The sequence below is a fragment of the Silene latifolia genome, chromosome 2, assembly GCF_048544455.1.
Source record: "Silene latifolia isolate original U9 population chromosome 2, ASM4854445v1, whole genome shotgun sequence".
NCBI lineage: Eukaryota > Viridiplantae > Streptophyta > Magnoliopsida > Caryophyllales > Caryophyllaceae > Silene > Silene latifolia.
Genome location: NC_133527.1, coordinates 157,839,987 through 157,867,325, shown reverse-complemented (window position 1 = coordinate 157,867,325; position 27,339 = coordinate 157,839,987).

Sequence of the window (27,339 nt, the reverse complement as noted above, 5' to 3'; positions counted from 1 at the left end):
CTATTAGCAAAAACAAGTACATAACCCCCTCTTGAAGTGGCGGCTACCCTAGCTCCATTTCCTTGTCGGAGATTCATATCACTCTTGTTTAGCTTTTCCACATTTCCAAGTCCCACTTGGAGTAACAAGCCCAGCTTTGATATCTTCCAAATACTTGGGGCAATTTCGCCTCCAATGGCCCATGACATTACAATAATGACATTCCTCATAGGATTTGGCACCCTTCTTGGTTTTGGTCTTGGTAGTCCCACTATCCATTTCCAATTTATAATCAGGTCGCCCATTTTTGCCTTCCCTTTATTAATACCAATACTCCTTTCATTTGCAAGGACACTCTTGTTAGAACTCCCACTCAATTTGATATTTCTCCTTGTTTCTTCAAACAAGGATGCCTTGGGTTTTATAAGATTTTCTTCACAGGATTTTCTTTCCAAGGTGGTGGGCAATAATATTGGAGTGGGTGGAGTGGAGGTGGTAAAGAAGCAAAAATTTCCATCCTGACCAATGCCAATGCGTAATTCTCTAACCGTGTCATTGTCATACTCGGAGCATTTTTCATCAAATGATTGGAGCCATGTATCAACGGTGATTGGTGTAGGAGTATTAGATGAATTCATTGCGAATAATTAACTACAAAAATGGAAATGAAGGAAATAATTAACATCTATCATTTTAATAATACTCGTAAATTTAACTACAAGTATTGCATTTATATAGTGACCTCCACCCAACTATATAAATGATTCCGAGATCCAAATTCATAATAATACGGGCACGGTGAGCCGATTCATCCCTTATTAATATAACTCGGTGGATTAACCTCTTAATCGATTCTACTTTTAGAACTCTCGGTCGATAAAAATTACTCTAATTCTCATCTTTAGCCCGGAACACATGCGACTACGGTCACGAATACTTCCGTTGAGCTCAATCCAAATTTCGATGTAATAATATTTTACTACCCCACTTTGCCAACGTAACAAGGTTTGTATTACGGTGAAGCCGGATTAACTCCCTTATGAAATTGGTACTTCATGGATTCTACTATTTGGTAAGGCTATATCTCAATTATTATATGTGAGAGGTCTTGTCAATTTATTATCTATCACGTTTTAAGTGAACTAAAGCGGTGAACTACGATAATTATAATTGACACGGACGATGACTCGATATGATATGCATGTGTTGTTATGGCGATTTGGCAATGCATGCAACATATTAAAAGAAATGCAAAGCAATAAATAAAATTCCTAGTATGGCCTTCCTAAAAATAGAAAATCAAATAATCTATTACATATTCGGAAACCAACTCCTTTGGTCCCTTGAATCTTCATATGGCACGCCTCCCAAGACACCGTCTTCGTCGGATCACCTTTCCGAATGGCACCGTCTTTGAAGATGCTCCATAATTACAAATAATAATAAAAATACAAAGCTATTCCTATTATACATTTGTAAAATGGAAAAAATAATAAAATAAAAATAAAAGTTATACGAGATCACATTAAATTACAACCGAATAAATATTCCCTTTCATTACGGGTAATATAGATTAAAACTAAGGCCATACTAAGATAAAATTACATAATTCAAAATTATATAAATAAAAGACATTCAACAATTGAAATATGCAGCATTATAATATGTACCTATCATGCCAAATTATGTACCAAATTGCCCTATTTAACTTATGTCGTACATATAACCCGATTTTATGGAAATGCGCGATAATAACCTTTTAAAATCACTAATTAACACTTAAATCACATTTAAGCTCAAGTTAGTTATCCTAACACCTTTTAGGACTTAAAAATTAGTCATCACTCAATTTTTGACAATAATTCAACTTGATTTAATTTTATGCTCATTTTTTACCTTAAAAACACAATATTTATGAAATAAATCCAAATTAAATTATAAAAAATTCAAAATTTTAATTTTAAATTTTTGAACATTCTGTAATAGTTCCATGACACTCATAATGTCAAAAATCATGGTTAAAATTTTTGAATTAATTTTGAGAAAATATAATTGCATTTTATTGGTTTTATCTCATAAAATATTTAAAGTATCCAAAAATTACTCCAATAATTTTTACAACTTTAGATCTGATTATTGGGATATTAATTCAACTTAAAATAATTTTCTCAAGCCATGCAATACGTTTTAGCTAATTTTGCTAAAATAGTCACTATTTATGCCATTTTTACTCTAAAAATCCATAAATCATGCTAAAAAAAAACTTTTAATCTCGAAATTTACATACACTCCGTAAATTATGCATGTGACATCATATTAAAAAATCATGACTTAATTCGAAATTTAACTATTTTTAACCATTTTATCTCTTTTAATCCATTTTTATCTCATAAAACCATAAATCATGCAATATTAATCAACTTAATACGAGTTTTTACACACAAATTGTAAAATATGCATGTGAGGTCATATAAAACTTTCAAGGTCAGAAAGTAAGTTTAACCAATTTTAATCATTTTAACCTCTATTTATGCCATTTTTACACTAAAAATTCATAAATCATGAAATATTAATCACATTAATATAATATTTTACATGCAATACATAAAATATTCATGTGAGGCCATACTAAAATGCCACGGCGAGTAGTGAAGGTTAATTTATTTTAGTGAATAAAAGTTCATTTTAATCATAAAAATGTAATAAAATCACTAAAAATCATTAAAATGAGCAATAAATTTCCACAAATCATAAAAATTACCTAAATACATTTTAGGACCAGAATATATAACATGCATGGTGATTTCGTGGTTTATACTTATAAATCACAAATTTTTAGTTTTATATGTTACCTTTTAACTCGGAAAAACAATAACCTATTATGCATGCAACATCCTTATACTCTGATACCACTTGTTAGGTTCATATACCTATTATTAGACTCCTCTAATAGTGAACTAATTAACTTGTTAATTATATGTTCTTTAGATCTAGTGCATGCATAACAAAATGAAAGACTTATAAGAAAAACAATGTCCCTTACATTGTTGCTTGGTTCGAAATATTGGCCACAAGTAAGGTAACCTTCCTTCACTTGTTCTTGAGCTTAATATGATGGATGATCTTCCTAAGACTCCAAGTATAGAAGTCACTCCAATAAATTGCACACAAGATTAATCCCAAAAATTCCTACTAATATTAACTAGATATGTAGTAGAAATGTTCCCTTAATATTACTAATATTTCTAGTATTACTACCTCTAGTAATATTTGGAGAGTATTAGTATTTTTAGAGAGTTTTTATGACTTTGCATGTGAGGTAAGATGAAGAAATAACAAGCAAAAACAAGATGGAAAAAATGAGCAACTAATGCTCTATTTTAAGAAGCAAAAATCGATGGGTTTGAGCATATGGGAGAATCTTTTCCATTTTGTTTTTAGTCATTTGTAAAGTATAGGTAGATTAGTGTAAGAATAGGTATGATTAAAGCTCATATGACAAGTCACTATCACACTCTAACCAAAACAAACAAAAAACAAAAGAAGCATTTTTTTTTCTCTTATTTGGCCAAAAATATTGACCCATTATGGTCCATTTTTGCCTTTTATCATTTGTCCCACAAATGCTTATAAGTCATATGTTCAACTATCTTACATAATTAATTATTAATGTAATCATTTAACACTTAAATATTACAATTAATAATATAATATACACTCCACTTTTTTTGTAGTATACTACCATATATCAACATATAATGGGTCCCATAATTACTAGTTAGTTAAAATTACAACTTCTTGTAAGTTTAAATAACTAATTACCTCTACCTCAAAACTTATATAATACCTCAACTAATTTAGTAATTTAACACTTAATTACTAAATTAAATCTTATTTAATCACATTACAATAAGACGCAAAATTACACTCCCATAATTAAGGAATTAATTAATCTGTATCACATACAATTAATTAAATATCTATTTGGGCCTCATCCTATAGGTGTGACCTAAAAGGATCAACTAACCACCACCGTCACACGACAGTAATGGCAAACTCTAGTTGGCCAATCATTACCGATTAATGACGGTCAGTCGACTATATAAAAAATCATCCCTCACGTATTCTTAGTATGAGATTTAATTATGATATTTAAATCATGTGATCACACTATTGTTGAGGACACATTTCCCAACAAATTTTTGAGAGGATATGTAAGTTTTTATGTAATAGACAAAAGAAAGAAGAGGGAATTGTGCGAATAAAAGCTCACCCGAAGTCTTTATTTATACTATTCGCTGTTTTCCTAAATTCTGTCGAGGACTGACAAACTGGAGAAATGACGCAGCATTTGCTGCGCCTCTTCAAAGGGTCGCAGCTCATGCTGCGCCTCTTCCCCAAGTCGTTTTCCGAGCTGCCAGCCATGGATCTTTCCTATTTTGCTTTTAGCTATGATTTCCTATTCCTATAGGATCTTAATTTGGTAATTTCGTCTTAGTTACCAAGTTTTATGTTTCCTAATCCTTTTCGGGTTCGCTTTTCGAGACAAAGTCGACATTTTCGCCAAACGCGCACACTTACTCATTTTTATTTCTTTTCTTTTTTAGGGGAATCATTTCACTTTTTTTTTTAATACATTTCACACTTAGAAATTTCTTTTTAAATTTTTTTAGGGGGTAGCCCTCCCTACTGTCCGGTCACTTTGCTCATTCCTGGGCATTTTTGCGCATTTATGAGCATTTTCGTCATTTTTGCTCATTTTCGGGCACTTTTTTTTACTTTTTTTCATTTTGCGCCAATTTAGGCCACCTATATGCTATGTGTTTTACGTGTAAATCCTATGTAAACTTCGGCAGCATGACGGCACAAACCGTCATCTACTAAAGCTGTTCTTTAAAGCTAACCTGCAGGAACAACGAATACCCAACAGCAAAGGCACTCAGGTCATTATATACACAACCAAAAGATAGTATATACATCAAACTGGGGGCTCTCGCCCGAAATAAAGTCCGAAAAGTCCAAAATGTACAAGAATACAAGACAACAAAAGACAGCAGCTAGTCCTGGTGACCCCTCAACTCAGCTACAGTCGCCTCAAGAGCAGCGATCTCGGCGTCCCTGACCTCAAGCTCACTCAACAGACGAGCCGTCTCCTCCCGGGACTGCGCCAGCTCGCGCTCCCTCTTCACAAAATGAAGAAATGCCTCATGTCAATAAAGTGAAGTAACATATTGTTGAAACGAAATTTGAAATGTCAAAAATAAAAAAAGAAAGGGAATAGGAGGTTCATACCTGTCGTCCCCGGCCACCTACGTGTGCCTCGATAGCCGTAGCCCGCAGCCGGTTGGCCATCCTCCACAGCGCCACATACCGAGACGGTGCCACCTGCATTCGAATAACAAACAAGGTTCAAAAAGGAACAAAAGCATTCCTATGCAATAAAATAATAAGGACGGCCAAAGCTGGGGGCTTACCCTCCTCACGACGTGCTGCCACTCGTTCAGACCAGCGTCGGTCACCTCCTCGGCGAAGTCGCGGACCTCCGAGATCATCGTCATGCCCATCGCGTCAGTGTACTCCAACACCTCAGGGTAAGATGGGGGCTTGACGCCCGCCACCTCGATCTCCTATAAGTTTCAAATAATTTTTTATTTGATGATCATTCATCAAATCAATTCAAAAACAAGAAAAAGGTAAAATTCTTACCACGATCAGCCAGTACGCCAGCCTCTGACGAATGAACTCAGAATACTCCTCGCCCGGAAGAAGGAGGGCGTCACCACCCACGTCGGCCAAGTCAGCCTCTCTCTCAGCCTCAGAAGGCTCCCTAAACATCGTCCATGGAAGGTCGATCAGAACCGTAAAGGTGTCACGAGAGCACTGCCGAGTCAAACGCTCGCCCAAGTACCAAACAGATCCCATGGGCGTCCTTAGCAACAACTGGCTCGAGCTCCTAGAACGAAGGACCTCAGCCACGAAATCTGGAGCCTCAGGGTAGCTCTCCCAAGGTTTAGGCACCCACTAAAATAAGAAAATGAGGGGTCATTCCTACGATCGACTCTAAACGGGAAGGCATCATCCCTATGATCACTTCTAAATAAAAGACAGAAAAGTAAAAGTAATCAAATAAGGAGCGAGGGCACTTACGGTGTCCAACGTCAGGGTGTCCACGCCTCTCCGACGAACGTCGTAAGAAGAGCGTTGACTCTTCCTACGGCACACCACCCAATCCCTCACGACATGGTACATCATAGGCTCGGGCTCCATCCTCTTGGGCACGAAGCTAGGAAAGTAGGAGTACAACCATGCCTGCAGACAGAAGAATAATTTATTTTTGTACGTAGCAATAAAGAAAATGAAGAAATAATGATCTTTCATGATGCAAAAGAAAGGTTCATACCTCCAACAAGAGTCCAGGATCGACAGTGGCAGGAGAAGTACCCTTCTCCATCAGCTCCGGACGTACCATGGCCCTCGTCTAACGAGTGAGGACCGCAAAGCCAGGAGTAACCCAGTCCCAACGACCTAGGCTACTCAAGTCAGCAAGAAAAGGAAGAAGCTTCGTTAACATCCTCTCCCCCTTGTCTCCGAGGTAAATCAAAGACAAGAACCACCACAACCACAGGCGAGCCCTCTGCTCAACAGTACAAGGAGGAGGAGGCACCTTCCTCCCATCCATCATACCGTCGCCGGGACCATACCTGCAAAGTAGTCCCTGAGGTAAGAACTCGGCACCAACCCGAGAACGCTGGCAGCACCTGCCACCAAGTTCCAGCCGATCAGCATCCTGGCCTCAGCCGAGTCCACTCTCATGACCGTCTACGGCTACACCAAAGGCTCCTCTCCACACGGCAGACCCGAGATCATGTTGTAGTCCTCCAAAGTGACCCCGACCTCTCCAAAAGGCATATGAAAAGTTGAGTTCGTGTCCCAGTACCGATCAAGGAAAGCTCGAATCAGGCTAAGGTTTAAATCTTCCTTTCCATAATCTCCCTCCAAACTCCCACAAAAGCTCCGAAGGCTCCCAGCTTGATGATGGCCTTCTCCTCCTCCGACAGCCTCTCGAAGGCATCTATCATCATCGTGTAACCGGAAAAGGACATCATGTTCCCGGCCTCCTGTATCAATTCAAAGCAAAATCTATCTTTAGCATAAAACGAATGAGAAATGGAGTGGCAAGCAAATAGGAAAGGTAATGGAAAATGACAAGCTCGAAAATTACCAAACTCCTCGCCGTGCTGTAAGACAGGTGGCTCTCTGCCGATCAAATGAGATGCCTACCATCCCATTTCTCGGCCCACTCAGGTGCACCCACGAGCTGGCGACCACCTCGTCCCACGTTGGCCCTCCGCGGGACCTCCTCAACCTTCTCCTCGATCTCCTCCTGTCTCTCTCCCCCTACGAGAGCACGAGAAGGGTCAAAGTCCATGTCCATGGGGTCTCTCCCCAACGTAGAAGGCACGTCACCTGTAAGATCAAGATAAACAAGGCCATGACAAGCCTCTTTAAGGTTGTTTCAAGCATTTTTCAAGCAATAAAAAGTTGTTTTCTCGCCATATTTGGCCATTTATTTCAAAACCCGACCACACATGTGGTAGGTTGGGGCACTTCAAGTCTAAGTTCAAGCCTGGTTGCGGGTTTGAGTCGAAATTTCGGCAACATTTCGCTACAATAGCGATTATGCCCTAAAAAGTGTCCTGAAAGAGTTGTCACATATCGAAAATTTACCATTATATAAGGGCTCCAAAACACCAAGTTTCATAAAAAATGGAAAATCCTAAGGTCATTTTCGAAGCGATTTTCGAAATAGTTAGAAATCGTCTCATTTTTCGCCCAAATGCTCAATACTTGATGAAAATTCAAAAAGAATACATGGTTATGTTCCTAACATTGCTAATTACCCATTTCTAATGTCAATTTTGCAAGACGAATTCATTTGAGGCAAAAGCCCTAAATTTTCGACATAAAGGGGAGGGAAGCCCTAATTTTTCGGCTCAAATTCAAGCAAGAAACGCGAATTAAAGCAAGAATAAGATACATACCTCGATTGGTCATGATTTATGGCACGATTTGATCAAGTTTTGACGAGTTTTGGTTGGAATTTGAGAAATTTTGTTTTATAATTATGAAATAAAACACGGTTTTTATCGGGTTTTTATCCAGACAGGGACAAGCCCAAGAAAAGACGCAGCACTAGCTGCGCCCCTTCCAGACCCGCACGTTTTCAAACGAACTGCAAAACTGTCACGACATTTCATTTCCCAACAAGGACTCATCCATATTTATCAGGATTCCGCTTGCAACAACCGAGCGGATTTCCAGCGGTGCTTAGGACGCGCCACTATCAGTCAAGCCTCTTCATTTTCCTCGACAGTGTTTAAGACACACCTTTGTCAATACATTTATATCCCCAGTGAGAGTTCATTATAGCCAATTTACTTCTCAAGAAGTAGAGTTTGTTTGAGAGCAGATGCAAGCAGATCTCCCAGGAATGATTCAATCCGGACAGAGTCATCCATATGTTCCCCCAGCAATATTTTGCAGTGTTGCTCATGACGATCAAGATGTTCCTAGCCGTCAATATATGCTTCTCCAGCGATATTTTGCAGAGTTGCTGATAAGGTTATTTTCAGTCGCTTGCCTTAATCAAAATAAATCCTATACTACTACTAACAAGATAGTTAGCGGTAAGTCAGGGTCAAATCCACAGGGAGGCGGTGATTATCTAGTTTGTTTATATTTAAATCCGTCTTAAGGAAACCAATTTTGGGGGGTTGTTTTGTTTGTTATCTAATCAACTAATAACGAGTAAATAAAGACGAATAACAATAATATTAAAGAGTCTAGGGATCGGGTTCACTAGGTCGTCATCAAAGGGTAGAATTTAATTCATTGATTGAGCAATTTATATTGTTGAAAGTCATATGATCGGTCGATTCAATATTTATTTTAAATCTAATTTAACATGTGGTCGCTATCATTAAATTATCTCTATTCAATTATCGTGGCCTATACTAGTCTTAACCCGGTCGGTGATAATCCTAGTTTATGCAAGACTAATTAATCAATTCTGATCAGTAATTAACTAATTAGAAGTAAAACGATAATTGAACAACAATAGAAAGCACTTTAACAATCAATTCATAATAACCCTTTTCTAACAGCCTAGATCCCCTTTCTCCCTAGATTATAGGCTTAGCTACTCATAAATCGAAATAAGCAATTACAGATAATAATTGAATGCATAATTAAAATAAAGATGAGAGAGAGAAAACTTAGTCTTGAATAAAATTGGAAGAATGGAATGCTACTCGAACGAAGTCCTACGTACAATAAAAGAGCGGACCAGAAATTAAACCTAAAACTAATTCTCAAGCTCTCAACTAATGCTGCCCTCTGAAAGTACGTAACACACAGGGCTTTTATACCCTTTTCTTTTATTTTTCCACTAAAATAACAACCAAGTCCACCCAAGTAACAAAATAGATGGTCCAGTATAATGCCAAGAGTTCAAATCAAATACGGAGTATGGTTTGGTAAATTGGCTTGTAGATTGGGCTTTTATCAAAATTCGTACACTCCAGTAATGGGCTGCTTCATTCAACTTCCAGTCTAGTGCAATTGCATTCGGGTCTAAATTCAGTCAACTTCTTGACCAGTTCAGCTTCTCAACAATTTCGAGTGTAAAGTCGTCTTCCTGCAAATATTAGATAAATTCGTAGTAAACCGCAAAGGAAGGAAATATAATGCAATACGTAATAAAATGCCGGAAATCAATGTAAATTTAAGGGGAAAAGCTATATAAAATATAGGTAAATATTTACTTATCAAACTACCCCATGCTAGACCTTTACTCGTCCTCGAGTAAACTCAAGAGGCAAAACAAGACAATACTCAACAAAGATCTAAGAGTAGCAAATTACAAGGTAATCGAGCAATAATCCAACCAAGGTTTTCGAAAAGAAATTAAATACAAGTTCAAAATCATTTTAATTTCGAAATAAAGTTAGATCACAATTTAGCAAGTAAGAACAATCACCCTAACAAATCCGTCAAAATATCATGTAATGTGCACAAGTGACCATTCATTCTTACCACAAACCGTCTAGACAAGTGACAAACCGGTGACCCTCACTTTCGGGAATGTAAATGTGGAAAATCACTCACTCTCATTTGTCCAAGTGATGAGGACACGGGTCACACATATAAACTAAGCCTAAACTTGCCGACTACTACATGTCAAGAGGACTTTTAAAGGTTGTAACGGGGCTATGGGTTAAAGGGAAGAAGGTGGAAAAGTTTATGGAAATGTGGTGTTAAAGAGTAAAAGCTAGAAGAGAACATGTCAAATCTCGGCCTAAGAAATGAACGCAAAAACCTCCAAACTAATACTCCTCGTATGAAATAAATGCAAACACCAATTTATTAACAAAACCTCCATCGTATAGGACATACAACTTCTTTATTAATCAAACTCAAACCCATAATCGAATGGTACCACAACTTAGAACTTCAATTTTTTTCTTTTTCACAATTTTTTTTCATTTTCTTTTTTTTTCTCTGGTTTTTTTTTATTCGATATTCTTCTGTCTTTTTTTCCTGATTTTTTTCTTCAATTTTTTCATATTTTTTTTTCTTTTTCAAATACAAGAACCCTTCTCATATAACAAGTATTCACCAAATCACCATCAATTACTCCCCCATGCTTCGCTTGTATGATACCTCTATTTAAACCGAGAAAAACAAACACTTCACTAGCCCTTACTTGGGTAGGATAATGTGGGAAAACGGGTTAAAATATCGGGTAACAAAGAAACAAGGCTAAGGCTCAATGTGACACCCCTCGATAGGGCATCAAAATTAAAGCGGAATTTTCGAGATTTTTAAAACCTTTAAAGTTTAAAGTGTGAAATCCACCATAAGTGATCAAACGAAAATGAAAAGTAAGATGAATAAGTTTTACAATTAAGAAAAACGAAGTGCGTTGGGGAAAAGATATCCCACGAATAAACACCAGTTTAACGATAGGTGAGTCTAAGCAACTATAACTAAGGTCCAAGGTTCAACGTTCTCGCTAGCTCACACGTCTTCCCCATAATCTGCATCACAAACCCGTCATTCATGTAAACATGAACGCCATACGGTCGGTGGGGAGTAACTCGGGGTTCTCCCGGCCACCATATGTTGAAATGCAAATAAGCAAGAACTTAATTAAACATATTGATCATACATTATACTTGAATAATAATAAACAAGGGGATATAAACGATAATCATAGTGAGATAGACATATTGCATTCTTAATGAGATAGGCATGGTACATCATATTAAACATGCATTTAAGGAAACTAAACATGGATATGAGATTAGGCATTGAATCATATGGAGAAGGTAAACAACGGATCAATTGAATAGAGAATACATGGATGGAAACCCATAGCCATTAATTTGAAAACCTCTTAACAACCATAGCACGGGATGTGGCTACTAATGTCACATTCATACTTATGGCTTGCATCTCACCATAAGAACGAATGGGAACATCAATCCCGTGATCATATCGCAACTAGGGGCTTACATCTCACCACTAGTATCCGATAGGACCAAGACACTCGCAACAATCATAGAGGGCGTGCACTCTCGTATATAAGAACACGCCAATGACCGTAACAAGCAAGACATTTACAAAGGATTGACTCAAAACAAGACAAACCCCTAGACTCCAACCTCCTGGTAGGACGACGATCATAATACGGTCCTAGTCTAAATCGCCGGACTCTCGGGATGGACGACACCCGATTCGACATACAATCCCAAATCGTATCCAAGACTCGATCCATGACACCTAACCGTGCCCCAAGGTCGAGTAACCCCAATCGGAACAATGGTACCTAGCCGTACCCCAAGGTCCGAAGAGGCGGAAGGAAGATAGCCCAACTCGGAAACAATGGCACCTAATCGTGACCCAATGTCCGAGGGCAAATAAATAAGGAATGTCGAGTAGTCGCACAATGTAAAACGTCACACTCCGATCACAAGTACGAGTAACAATAGTTTGCATGAACATAACATCAATAAGTCTTATATTAACCAAATACCAATAAGGGAGAAGATACATGCATAAACCATTGATCATTAGAGGTTACAAGTGAAAAGGAGCTCAAAGGGGACTCCCAGTGGTCGAGACCATTTTCTTGGGCCACCTACATTTGGGACAACAAGCCAAAATCAAAATTTAAATAAAACTTACAAGCAGTGCACTCCCAGCCGGTCAAGTCGACCGCCGTCCGCCATCACCCTACTGGGACTACACCAAATTTCCAAAAACACATAAAACCTTCAGATGCACTCCCAGTAGGTCACCCATTCTGCGTCCCCATTGCTGGTCACCCACCTTGGGAATACAACCAAATTTCCAAAAACACATAAAACCTTCAGTGTACTCCCCAATAGGTCACCCGGCTGCTGGTCACCCTACTGGGAATACACCAAAACTCAAAATCACCTAAAACCTTCAGTGTACTCCCAAGGTCACCCTATTGCCGGTCCACCCTACTGAATACGACAAAACTCAAAATCACCTAAAACCTTCATGTACTCCCAGTAGGTCGGTCAAGAGACCGGCTGCACGGCACCCCTACTGACTACGAGCTTTCTAAAATGTGTTCAAAACATACGGGGATCTCCCAAATGGCCAAGAGACCCATTTGACGTCCCTACTGGGACTACAAACACGCGGATTCAATGCAAAACACTTCTAAACCATTTGAAACCAACAAAAATCGTTTCCCATCAATTGTTTACGTATCCTAGCATGATTCTAACTCGGAAAAACAACATATTTGAGCATGTGAATGGGAAATTTCGGATTCAAAAGATGTAGCATGATATTTTCATCCAAACATGTGAGAATTGCAAACAAGCATGATATTCACATCCAAATTAGCACCAATCATGAAAGATACAACTTTTAACATTCATATGAGATTATAACTACATAAAACCACACAATTTTAACATAAAAGTCGAGTAACCCATCACCGTTACCTTTTTGCACTTCAATCTTCTAAAGACTCGTCAATGATGTAGCTATCCTCCTCCGGGTTGTCCAAGTTCTCCCTAAACACAAAAATAAAGGTATTAAGTCAAGAATCCACATCCTTGTAAGATGAGAATTTCTAAATAGAGGAAAAGATGGTGACTTTCTTACTTAGAAAGAAGGGAAATGAGAAAAGGAAGAGAATGGCGCGAAAAGGAACGAGATTGGTGAAGAGTTGAGTGAGTTATGGTGATTTTAGGGTTGAGAGCAAAGGGTTTAACAATGGTGGAGTGTTTGTTGAGGAATTTCAGAAATTAGAATGAGGGAGATGAAGTTGTGAGGGTTTAGTTGAGGGTTTTGTGTAGAGAAAAGAGGGGAAAAAGGCCCATGAGTCAAGATAAGCCCAATAACTCAAAATGAGTCGGTATCCACTAGAATTTTCGTCCCAAGTCTACTATAACTCGAGACGGAGAATAATATTATTAAAATCTACACTATCATTACCGTTACACGGCTAAGACGATATTTTATGAAAATAAGCTTTAAATAATAATTATTTAATAAAAATTACTTAAAAGTTTATTTAAAAATATAGGGAAAGCGCGGGGTGTTACAATCATCCCACCTTTTAAAAAGTTTCGTCCTCGAAACTTGAAAATAGAAGTGAAAATTCATATAAAAATAAAACCGGAGTTTTGAAATCGGTAACCAAAACATTAAAAGGTTACTTATCGTAAGAATCAAAATCCTTTCAAAAGTCTCACATAAACTTTTTCCGAATGAACGATTCTCATCAAAGGAACGGAAGTGCTCTCGTTGCGCATTCAAGAACATCACATTCCAAATCAAAGACATGGTCAAAAGCAGATCATTTGTATAAATCGAAAATTAAAATACTTTCAAAAACATTAATGAAGAGTTTTCAAAAGTATAAGTCTCATTCATGGAACGAAATTGCTCTTGTCGTGCACACAAGAACGCTAACTTTCCAAGTCAAGGACAAGTTTAAAATGAAAATCATTCGCCGACAAGCATAGAACAAGTTATTAAACGTTTCAAATAACGAGTTCTAACATCCTATCAACGTCAAAATCAAAAGAAACGGCAATTCACTCAAATTTTCTTTTGCAAAGGTCAAAATGGAAATAAAGGTTTCATTTCTAAATTCAAAAGGGAGGCAAATTCCTGAAAATAGAATATTAAACTCTGAAAAAGAAATCATAAGTAGATCAAAGTTCGTTAGAAATTGAGCAAAATTAAAAGTAACTCGGGTTTAGCAATTAAAAATCCATAAAAAGAAGTTATACTCATATAACAAAAGGATAACTAAATCAAATTCTCATTTTCAAACCTTTAAAAATAGGGAGGGTTTTGTAAAAGTAACATAAACTTTTAACAATGGATCAAAAGTGGTAGCTTGAAATGTTTAGAAATAGTACGAAATGAAGAAAACTTTGACATCATGAAAACAAAGTACGCTAAGAGGGTTCAAACTTGACTAACAAAAGAGCTATGATGAACTTCCTAGGAGAAGAGTTGAAATCGAATCTACAAGGATATAAAAGATAGAGTTTCACAAGTTACGAGTATCACATTTAAAGGAGGAGCATGATGAAGCGAAGAAGAGAGGTATGAACGGAAACGCTTATGCTTAAGGAAGGAAGGAATTTAAACAACAAGGAAACGCCAAAAAGTGAAATCTCAAATGACAACACGATCCTAGACGGCTTCTAAAACTTCCTAATAAAGTAAATCTCACAACCATATTACCTCCAAGGATTACTCAGGATAACTCACGTCACTCTACATCTAAGCTATTCCATAAAACAAGGTACTTCACCACATTTGTGATTCCATAACTCTCAAATATAAATCATCTATAAACGATTTCCAAGAAAGATCAAAACTACTAAAACAGTTACACACCTAACCAACTATCGACTACTAGGAGTTCTCACTATGTTAAAATCCTCAATCAAAGGTCAAAATCTCAAGGTCTTTATACTTTCTAACACTCCAAACCAAACTCTTATCCACACCCGCATTCGCAAGCATAGATGATCACATTCCCCAAATCATAAAGACCACCAACCAAAAGTAAATAGGTTTGTCATACAATTTTTCCTACCCAACTCAACTCGAGTTCCACTAATCCAATTTTGACGAAATCAAGGTTCACAAAGAATCCTCAAAGAGCATCTCACTCACTCTACAACGTAGCCAACAACGCCATCACTCCACTAAAGAAACAAAGAGTAATAACCCGGTCAAGAAATGATAGGAAATTTCAAGGGAATACATGAACATGACGGGGTGTGAGATTAAAGGAGTCAAAAATTAAGGTAACTAGTTAACACCAGTAAGAGATATTAGAATTAGAGAGGTATTCAAGGTAAGGAAACGACAAGTAAACTTTTATACTTAAGAAATAAATCTAATCAAGGTATGAACGAAGGGAAGGAAGATGATTAAAGACACGAAGGGGGATTTCAAGGCTTAACCCAAACGTTTTCTAAGACTTATGGTTCTTGCTAAAAAGGTCACGCCTATTAGAATATTGTACCATCATAACCAAATGACCAAATTCCAAAACGAGGGTCAAGGTAAAATAAACGCTCGTATAAGGGTTGAAAAATCGGTTAGATCCCTCGTTCACCTATCCTATCACATATTAGGGTTTCCCTAAAGTAAGTCTACCACTCAAGTATAAAAGTACCCATTTATCTCAAGTACTTGATACAACCTCAATGTTTTAAAAACCAAAAAAGGAATTAACAACGACTTCTCAAGGGACAACTAACATCAAATTGCATCACCAATCTATACGGAATCATTAACATCTAAAAATGGGTTTTCTTCCAAATTCATATCCTAAACTTATCTCATGTTTACTCCTAAGGTAACGACGCTCAACCTACTAAGCTTTCAAATCCCAAACATAAACAACAAAGCCAAGTTCTATAACTTTAATCACATAGGCAACTCATTCCTAACACAAAGAATCCACCAATCAATTATACTCACTTTGTCAAGGAATTAGGTATAAGAATCACTAAGTATGTCTCATCACACTACCTAAGTCTTTCTAACATCACGACCTCTCAAAACCAGGGTTAAGGGTCAACCACAACCAAGCTCTACAAAAGTCAAATTTTCCGACCAAAGTTAACATTCCATAAGGCAAAGATGAAGGTGCACAAGAGGGGTCTTATAAGGAGAAAAGGTACAAAGACAACTCCCAATATATGGAATAAGAGTTGCGAAAGGCATAGAAGCGCAAAGACAAGGGAATATGACAAGGTTCTCGAAGAGAGGGAGCTATCTTCAAGACGGTAAAGACATTCTTCAAGAGAAAGAGATCCATCTGCAAGATGTTAAGTAAGGAGAAACAAAAACGAAGAATAGGTCGAGTGAGTACTAAACTAGTTCCCAAGGTTAAGAAAAAGAGAGCTTAGAAGGGAAGGATAAGCATCACGGGATAAATTTAAGGGAAGGTGGATCGAGGATAGAAAACACACCCATAGCGGTGTCGGGAGGAACAACGGCTCCGACTTGATTCTCGACAAGAATGACTCTTCTTGGCTCGGCATCCGGAGCATGAGGGAGAGGAGGAAGGGTAGTCTTCTTCTCGGGGCAATTCTTGAAGAGGTGTCCGGGCTTTTTGCAATGGTAACACTTCAAAGGCATATCATAGCATCCAATCCCGGGGTGATAAGCTTGCCCACACTTGAAGCACTTGCGGTTCTTCTTAAGGCTATTAGTAGATGTAGGGACCTGTCTTTTCGGCTCTTGCACTATTGGCTCTTGTCCTCCATGGTCTTGTACTCTTTGTCCTTGGACTCTCGGCACCAACCTCTTCTTGCTAGAAGATGACGAAGATGAGGACACAAATGGCCTCTTGCCACGGCGGTTAGAGCGATGATTAACTTGAGCATTAGCATTCCGTTGATTCCGAAGAATTAGAGTAAGAGCTTCCATGATAGTATTCTCCACCTTGGTTGGTCGTACCATCTTCTCAAGACTCCAAAAAAAAGTCAACCATGTTAGCACCTAACAAATAGCATGCACAAAGAGACTACCAACTTAGGTCCTTAGTTCTACCCATCTCTCGTTCATTATTTGGGGTCAAGTTCAATTTAAATTCGGGGTACACGTGTGTGCGTCGGGAGCAACACATGCTCTGATACCAACTGTGACACCCCTCGATAGGGCATCAAAATTAAAGCGGAATTTTCGAGATTTTTAAAACCTTTAAAGTTTAAAGTGTGAAATCCACCATAAGTGATCAAACGAAAATGAAAAGTAAGATGAATAAGTTTTACAATTAAGAAAAACGAAGTGCGTTGGGGAAAATATATCCCACGAATAAACACCAGTTTAACGATAGGTGAGTCTAAGCAACTATAACTAAGGTCCAAGGTTCAACGTTCTCGCTAGCTCACACGTCTTCCCCATAATCTGCATCACAAACCTGTCATTCATGTAAACATGAACGCCACAAATCGGTGGGGAGTAACTCAGGGTTCTCCCAGCCACCATATGTTGAAATGCAAATAAGCAAGAACTTAATTAAACATATTGATCATACATTATACTTGAATAATAATAAACAAGGGGATATAAACGATAATCATAGTGAGATAGACATATTGCATTCTTAATGAGATAGGCATGGTACATCATATTAAACATGCATTTAAGGAAACTAAACATGGATATGAGATTAGGCATTGAATCATATGGAGAAGGTAAACAACGGATCAATTGAATAGAGAATACATGGATGGAAACCCATAGCCATTAATTTGAAAACCTCTTAACAACCATAGCACGGGATGTGGCTACTAATGTCACATTCATACTTATGGCTTGCATCTCACCATAAGAACGAATGGGAACATCAATCCCGGCGATCATATCGCAACTAGGGGCTTACATCTCACCACTAGTATCCGATAGGACCAAGACACTCGCAACAATCATAGAGGACGTGCACTCTCGTATATAAGAACACGCCAATGACCGTAACAAGCAAGACATTTACAAAGGATTGACTCAAAACAAGACAAACCCCTAGACTCCAACCTCCTGGTAGGACGACGATCATAATACGGTCCTAGTCTAAATCTGGCCAGACTCTCGGGATGGACGACACCCGATTCGACATACAATCCCAAATCGTATCCAAGACTCGATCCATGACACCTAGCCGTGCCCCAAGGTCGAGTAACCCCAATCGGAACAATGGTACCTAGCCGTACCCCAAGGTCCGAAGAGGCGGAAGGAAGATAGCCCAACTCGGAAACAATGGCACCTAATCGTGACCCAATGTCCGAGGGCAAATAAATAAGGAATGTCGAGTAGTCGCACAATGTAAAACGTCACACTCCGATCACAAGTACGAGTAACAATAGTTTGCATGAACATAACATCAATAAGTCTTATATTAACCAAATACCAATAAGGGAGAAGATACATGCATAAACCATTGATCATTAGAGGTTACAAGTGAAAAGGAGCTCACAGGGGACTCCCAGCCGGTCAGTAGACCGGCTGCCGGTCCACCGGCTGGGACAACAAGCCAAAATCAAAATTTAAATAAAACTTACAGTGCACTCCCAGCCGGTCAGTAGACCGGCCGCCGGTCACCCGGCTGGGACTACAGCCAAATTTCCAAAAACACATAAAACCTTCAGTGCACTCCCAGCCGGTCACCCGGCTGGGAATACAGCCAAATTTCCAAAAACACATAAAACCTTCAGATGTACTCCCAGTAGGTCACCCGGTGGGAATACAACAAAACTCAAAATCACCTAAAACCTTCATGTACTCCCAGTGGTCACCCTACACTGGCCACCCTACTGGGAATACACCAAAACTCAAAATCACCTAAAACCTTCATGTACTCCCAAAGAGACCGGCTGCAGGTCACCCACCCTACTGGGACTACAGGCTTTCTAAAATGTGTTCAAAACATACAGGGATCTCCCAGCCGGTCAGTAGACCGGCTGCCGGTCACCCGGCTGGGACTACAAACACGCGGATTCAATGCAAAACACTTCTAAACCATTTGAAACCAACAAAAATCGTTTCCCATCAATTGTTTACGTATCCTAGCATGATTCTAACTCGGAAAAACAACATATTTGAGCATGTGAATGGGAAATTTCGGATTCAAAAGATGTAGCATGATATTTTCATCCAAACATGTGAGAATTGCAAACAAGCATGATATTCACATCCAAATTAGCACCAATCATGAAAGATACAACTTTTAACATTCATATGAGATTATAACTACATAAAACCACACAATTTTAACATAAAAGTCGAGTAACCCATCACCGTTACCTTTTTGCACTTCAATCTTCTAAAGACTCGTCAATGATGTAGCTATCCTCCTCCGGGTTGTCCAAGTTCTCCCCTAAACACAAAAATAAAGGTATTAAGTCAAGAATCCACATCCTTGTAAGATGAGAATTTCGAAATAGAGGAAAAGATGGTGACTTTCTTACTTAGAAAGAAGGGAAATGAGAAAAGGAAGAGAATGGCGCGAAAAGGAACGAGATTGGTGAAGAGTTGAGTGAGTTATGGTGATTTTAGGGTTGAGAGCAAAGGGTTTAACAATGGTGGAGTGTTTGTTGAGGAATTTCAGAAATTAGAATGAGGGAGATGAAGTTGTGAGGGTTTAGTTGAGGGTTTTGTGTAGAGAAAAGAGGGGAAAAAGGCCCATGAGTCAAGATAAGCCCAATAACTCAAAATGAGTCGGTATCCACTAGAATTTTCGTCCCAAGTCTACTATAACTCGAGACGGAGAATAATATTATTAAAATCTACACTATCATTACCGTTACACGGCTAAGACGATATTTTATGAAAATAAGCTTTAAATAATAATTATTTAATAAAAATTACTTAAAAGTTTATTTAAAAATATAGGGAAAGCGCGGGGTGTTACACTCAAAGGGGTTGCAAATAGGAAATATTAAATTCGGGACGGCTATTTGGCTAATGTAGCTCATAAATTAACAAATGAATGCCTCTATCATTCATGTAATCCTAATGGCAAGTACTAATCCTATAACCACTCATGAAAGAATTAGATTGGCATGGATGTCCCAATCTTGTTTGGCTCATGTGATCTCACGGTTTTTTGGTCACACGGTTATGTATCACAAGTCTAGTCAAACCATCTTACCACAAACAATGTCACGAGATAAGCACAAAACAATTATTCCGTTGGACTATCAAGGGCGAAAATGTCTCACAGATCGTAAGTGATCAAAATAGAAAACAATTAGCAAGCAGTTCATTTTCAAAGTAATAGTAACTCGATCAAATTATGCTCAATATCCCACATGAATTTGCCACTACATATTCTGGTGACATTTTAAATTTTTAGCATATCACCAATAGTCATGTCCAGCAATCAATCGCAATAATTAATCCTTACCCCATGCTTGAATAATGCAATGTCCTCATTGTATGCAAAAAAAATATAATGAATGAGAGGACAACAAAAGAAGGAGAATGAAACAGCTCACCAAAGTAATGACGAACCAGAAGTTTGCTCGACATTAGAAAAGTGCTTGGTGGCCTGAGAAGCGTACTCAAGTGCGGAATGTCAGTAAATACGCAAACACACAGTGGAGTTTCCGATTCCCAGCAGCAACTTGATGGCCAATCCATAGACCACGGACTTAAAATAGCAGAAATTGAGCCGCAAAACCCGCAAACATAGGGCTGAAACCACTCATCGCACCATCATAAAGCCAAAATTACTGCTACTGAAGGTTCAACTCACACACAGACTCGATATAGCAGGAATCGAGTCTAACAACCAGCAAATAGCATATCCTCAACTGATAAAGAGGTCAGCAATGGTGTGAAAAATAAGAGTTTTAACTCATTGGAACTGAAACAATTGAACCGATATTCACCGGAAATCAGCGTTCCGGCGCAGCAGAAATTAAACCAACAAGAACTTGACATAGCAGGAGTCGAGTTACGGACCTCAGAATTCGCTCATCCAACCAGTATTCGCAAGAAAACAGCTCTTGGACAGCGCGAAAATCAAACCCAAACTCAGTAGCGAATGTATCTCAGATTGAGCCTCAACTAACACATTAAGTTTGCTAGAAACTCGTACCTCCGATTTGCAGCAAAATCAGAAATAATTAACCCGTACAAGGGCTCGACATAGGAGTCGAGCCAAACTAACCTCGGATTTTGTGCAAAATCCGACTCATATTCGCCAGAAAATCAGCCCTCCGATGCCGCAAAATGGAAACTAGACTCAGTGTCATACGTATCTCATCTCGAGTCTCAATTTGCAAAGCAATTTAGAAGGAAATACGCACCATATATTTGCAGCTAATCCAACCCAGGTAAGCCGGAAAGATGCTTGAAACTCATCCCAAATCAGCATCAAAATCGACTCGAATAAGGCTTCCAATGTGCAGCATAATCGGAAATAATTAATCCCCAAATTCAATATGATTTAAACCCAGAAATTCGACTCATTTAACAGTAATGAAATCGATGTGGGGTTAGGGTTTTTGGAATTGGGGATTTGACAGTGATTGGGTGAGGACGGTCGCGTCAGTGAGCGACAGTGGAGATGAGCACGGCGGAGGGAGTGTGCTTCAGAGTTATCGACGGTGGAGATGACACGTCGCAACAGGAACGCGGTGTAGACATTAGCGTTGAGCGGAGAGAACATTTGTTTTGCCTGGTTGTTTGGTGCGGCGTCGAGGTGGTGAGTTGCGTCGCAGCAGGGGACGCAACGGGGAGAAGTAGGAAGTGTCGCATCAGTGAGCGACGGGGATATGGTGGCTGACTTGGTGGTCGTTGAAACAGGGGACGCCGGAGCTCGACCTTCATTGATTTTTGTTTGGAAAAAAATTAAACTTGTGTCTCCAACTCCGTATTATTCCTTCAAACACGAGAAAGCAGTCAAAGCAAAATTGCAATTATTAAATTAAATAAGTAACAATAATTATTAAAATTAATAGAGAATAAAATTTTGGGTTGCCTCCGATAAACACATTTTTATAGTCGTAAATTTGATTTCAAGTTCTCAAGAGCGAAAGCACTCAACGCTCGTAGAAGTCGATCAAAGGTTCTGCCATGAAACTCGGAAAAATGACAATAGAAACTAGTTAGACATGGTAAAACAAAAACAAAAGAGACGAAATCATGTAACAAATTTTCCTTTGTGCCTCCATGTTTAGTTCTAGCTTTTTCATCATTTTTAGACCAATTATAAAGTAATACGAGGGGATAATGGGTGGAAGGTACAGAAGGTTCTTCTGAAGGAAAAAGCTCAATGTGCTCATAAATTTTCACCGCAGCAGATTCTCCATCTTTTTCATCATCTAGCTCATGGCTTGGAGTGTAATCGTACCCATTACCAAAAAGAGCCGCTTCGATAGCATCCACTTGAGCTTCCCAAGAATCACCTGCAAAAACCTCTAAACATGGTACACAATCCAAATGGCTTAAAGCAAGGAGCTCAGAAGAAAACTCCTTCAACAAATCTTCCATTAAATCCTCGTCAGTGGAACTGGGTGTCAAAAATAAGCGTGTCCTCGTAAGACGGTTCTTCTGACTGAAATATGTGCTCTGTATCACTGTCAAGTATACTCAAGTCTTCTACTTGACCTATTTCTCTTTGAAATTTTCTCTGCAGCGAAAAGTCCTCTTTGGCTCGAGATCAAAAGGTACAATCTCCGACCTGTAATACCTGCGCATACACAAAAATAACAAGAAATATATCAAACTGTCTCAAGGAACTGACCTCCCTGAGACAAAAGACAAAAATAAACAAAAACAAACAGAAAAATTGTTGCCTCCCCGGCAACGGCGCCAAAATTGATAAGGTTATTTTCAGTCGCTTGCCTTAATCAAAATAAATCCTATACTACTACTAACAAGATAGCTAGCGGTAAGTCAGGGTCGAATCGACAGGGAGGCGGTGATTATCTAGTTTTTTTATATTTAAATCCGTCTTAAGGTAACCAATTTTGGGGGTTTGTTTTGTTTGTTATCTAATCAACTAATAACGAGTAAATAAAGACGAATAACAATAATATTAAAGAGTCTAGGGATCGGGTTCACTAGGTCGTCATCAAAGGGTAGAATTTAATTCATTGATTGAGCAATTTATATTGTTGAAAGTCATATGATCGGTCGATTCAATATTTCTTTTAAATCTAATTTAACATGCGGTCGCTATCATTAAATTATCTCTATTCAATTATCGTGGCCTATACTAGTCTTAACCCGGTCGGTGATAATCCTAGTTTATGCAAGACTAATTAATCAATTCTGATCAGTAATTAACTAATTAGAAGTAAAACGATAATTGAACAACAATAGAAAGCAATTTAACAATCAATTCATAATAACCCTTTTCTAACAACCTAGATCCCCTTTCTCCCTAGATTATAGGCTTAGCTACTCATAAATCGAAATAAGCAATTACAGATAATAATTGAATGCATAATTAAAATAAAGATGAGAGAGAGAAAACTTAGTCTTGAATAAAATTGGAAGAATGGAATGCTACTCGAACGAAGTCCTACGTACAATAAAAGAGCGGACCAAAAATTAAACCTAAAACTAATTCTCAAGCTCTCAACTAATGCTGCCCTCTGAAAGTACGTAACACACAGGGCTTTTATACCCTTTTCTTTTATTTTTCCACTAAAATAACAACCAAGTCCACCCAAGTAACAAAATAGATGGTCCAGTATAATGCCAAGAGTTCAAATCAAATACGGAGTATGGTTTGGTAAATTGGCTTGTAGATTGGGCTTTTATCAAAATTCGTACACTCCAGTAATGGGCTGCTTCATTCAACTTCCAGTCTAGTGCAATTGCATTCGGGTCTAAATTCAGTCAACTTCTTGACCAGTTCAGCTTCTCAACAATTTCGAGTGTAAAGTCGTCTTCCTGCAAATATTAGATAAATTCGTAGTAAACCGCAAAGGAAGGAAATATAATGCAATACGTAATAAAATGCCGGAAATCAATGTAAATTTAAGGGGAAAAGCTATATAAAATATAGGTAAATATTTACTTATCAGTTGCTGTTGACAATCAAGACCTTATAGATTTCTCCAAAGCGAGATTTCGTTGCTATTCACAGTCCACGAATTTCTCAAAAGTAGAGTTCGCTTGAAGACCGACGCAAGCAGATTCTCCCGCAGTTCTCCCAACATCCTGCTAACCCCTTTCAAATCCTTAAGACCTTTCAGATAACCTTTCAGGCCTTTCAGGCCTTTCAGGTAATCCTTATGCCTTCAGACACCAAGTTATCTTCTGACCAAAAGTTTCGCCGAAATGTCTTCGGTCCCGTTTCACCCAGAAGTGTCTCAGGTATGGTTTCTTCTTATGTCTGGCGAGCTTCCTTACGTAGTCTAATGGACTTTAAACGACCCTCCCCGGTAGTCGGCAGACTCTAAAATGTTCCCGACGACAGGTCCTTAGTTCAGACCCATTGAGCCGTCTTGCGTCGCCATAGTCGTTAGGTTGTAATCTTCGATTAACCTGATGGCTATACTTTAATTTGAGTTTTGCCTTGTCCAAGCCTCAGTCAAAGTGGGGGCTCTGTAGATACCTCATTTCTACACCTTCTGCCAACCACCTAGTGATGATTGGGCCGCATGTTTGGTACACGGAACGATTTATGATAGTCTGTAAGTTAATCGTCAGGTGATAGCTGAAACACTTGTGTCTACCCTTTTGTAGTCATCTACGCACTGATACGGTCGTTTTGACAGTAATTAGAGTTCATTTGGAGTCTAGGTCAAAAACCACTTCATTTTCTAAGAAACCGTTTAAAATGCCGAGTCAGAATATTCTAGAATATTCCAGATATTTATTCCTAATTAAATTTTATATCTTTTGGTAAAATATCTTCTATATATCATATTTTACGGAATAAGGAAGTATAGATCTACCGCAATTCCATAATAGAAACGCGGAAATCTTTCTTGCGGAGGAGGAAACCTCTAGGGAAATGACGCAACAGGTGTTGCGCCTCTTGGAAGGACCGCAGCAAGTGTTGCGCCTCTTCTCCAACCCTTTTTGGCTATTTACGGAATATTTCCGTGATTTCTATCCAAAGTTTGTGTCCTTCCAAAACTCCACATTTTTTGGTATAAATAGAGACCTTCGGCCTCCATATTTTTCACGCGAGTGTCCGCCCTTCTTTTTTCCCTTTGCATTCTAGACTTTGCTCTAATATTTTGACGCCTACGTGCTTGATCAATCGACCACGTAAGCTCAGATCATTCTGAGTGCTAGTCACGTTGCATGACCGACCAATTTGACCACTACACATCAATCAATTAATCTAAAATCCTCCAACGAGGGCACTTTCTACATACATTTGAGTCGAGCAATCACTAACGTCAACTTAGTTAATCTCGTTTCGTCAAACATGTAAGTCTAAGGGTGTAAATCCCATCTTTATTTATTGTATTTTATTTTTGTACCAATTAATGTAAGGTTTACGTCAAAAGTATATTCGAAACATTTTTTAAAACCCTTTTGTAAAACTGTTTTTACGCAACAGCGGATACCAAACGTCGGGAAGAAACGCAGCAGCAGCTATGCCTCTTCGAAGGGTCGCAGCATATGTTGCGCCTCTTTCAGAGGCTGCTGCTGCTCCTGCTCTTCTTCTTCTTCCTCGGGTGTCTGTTGTTTCGTTCTATTTCGTCTTATTTTTTCTTTTTTCTTTCATTCCTCGGTATATAAATCATGTTTTAATAATCCTTTTTAATTATAACGTTTTATTTCGACTTAAATCCCTTATAATTCGATATTTGTGGGTTTTCGTCACTAAATCAATCCCGGATTTTAGAAACTCGATTTGTCCATATCAAGTTTCTGGGATTCGTTTTTTGGTACATTGTTTCCTTTATTTGATTTCAGTTTATCAAATTCTTTTCAAAGTTCCTTTTGTACTTCCACTTGAGTCTAAATATCAATAATTAATCGTAAATATACCAACGAACATTAACAGACCGCGATTCTGACTTCATAGACAGAGCTCAACTCAAGAACAGACGCAGGAATAGTTGTGCCTCTTCCAGAGGACGCAGCAGATGTTGCGCCTGTTCTGGGGTGATTTTTGTCCCTGACTTTCGTTCTCGCTTTGACGTAGCCTTTAATTATGTGTTAAATTAATTAATAATCGTAATATCACCCTTAATCTGACCTAATTTGTTACTTTAATTCCTAGCCTTTTGTTTTCCTTTCTTTTTATCTTCAAAATTCCGTTTTAAGTGTACTTTTGACGTAAATCAATTAAACCATTGTAATCAATTGTACTTTTTATCGTTATTTATTTATCGTAATTTATCATATTTATGTATGATTTATTTGCTTGTCTTTCAAATGTAATCAGTTCTAAATCTCGATTTCAACATAATTAGTTGCTAAATTATTTGTTCACCGACATAGTTTAATTTACATGCTAGGATTAATCTGTGGATGTTGCATTGCATGCATATAATCAACGACATATCAAATATGAATAATTTCCCTAATCATTAGTAGAGGCCGCTATCTAGGCGGGCGGGATTAGGTGTTCAGTAAAAGGACTTTCTAATACGTACCCTCATCCCTTACTCCAGATCTCTGTGAACATTCGTGTTCATTAGCATCCACAAGAGTCATTCTAGACATAGAATTCTAAGGGTAACGAGTTCTTAGTGTTCATGTCACTACTTTGTGTCTTGACATGACACGAGGTATTCGAATGGTTCCAATTTCCCATTAAAATTGGTGGCGACTCCACAAATGCAGGCTTATTTAACCTTTCACCGTTTCAATGCCACACAAATCAGTAATGGCCCATGATGTGCTTTGGCAATCCAAGGTTCCGTGGGAGAAGTGGCGCCGCCATAAACATACCCAACGCATGGGTGCGTGCGGCGTGGGTGGCCCATGTCCACAAAAGAATATAAATCTCAATACATCAGAACATGGTATCTAAACTTGTGACAACGGAAGCTAGGCTGCAAGTGATGATATTCTATCCATGTCCCCGCAACTAAATGTAATCATCACCTGTCACAATCTGTTTATCATCCCCGAATGAATCACCGCATTTTTGAAAACACAACACGGGGTCAGTTCACTGAATAATCAAGATAAGCTAATCGCAAAGAAAAAACTAAGGCAAAAAATTGTACAACCATTATCCAGGTCCAATCATATCTCATATCAGGTGTGTAGCCCTGCCAGATTACCCGTCGCGACAGGTAATCATCACCGCCAATGAGGGGCCGCGGCCTTGGCCACCTAAGC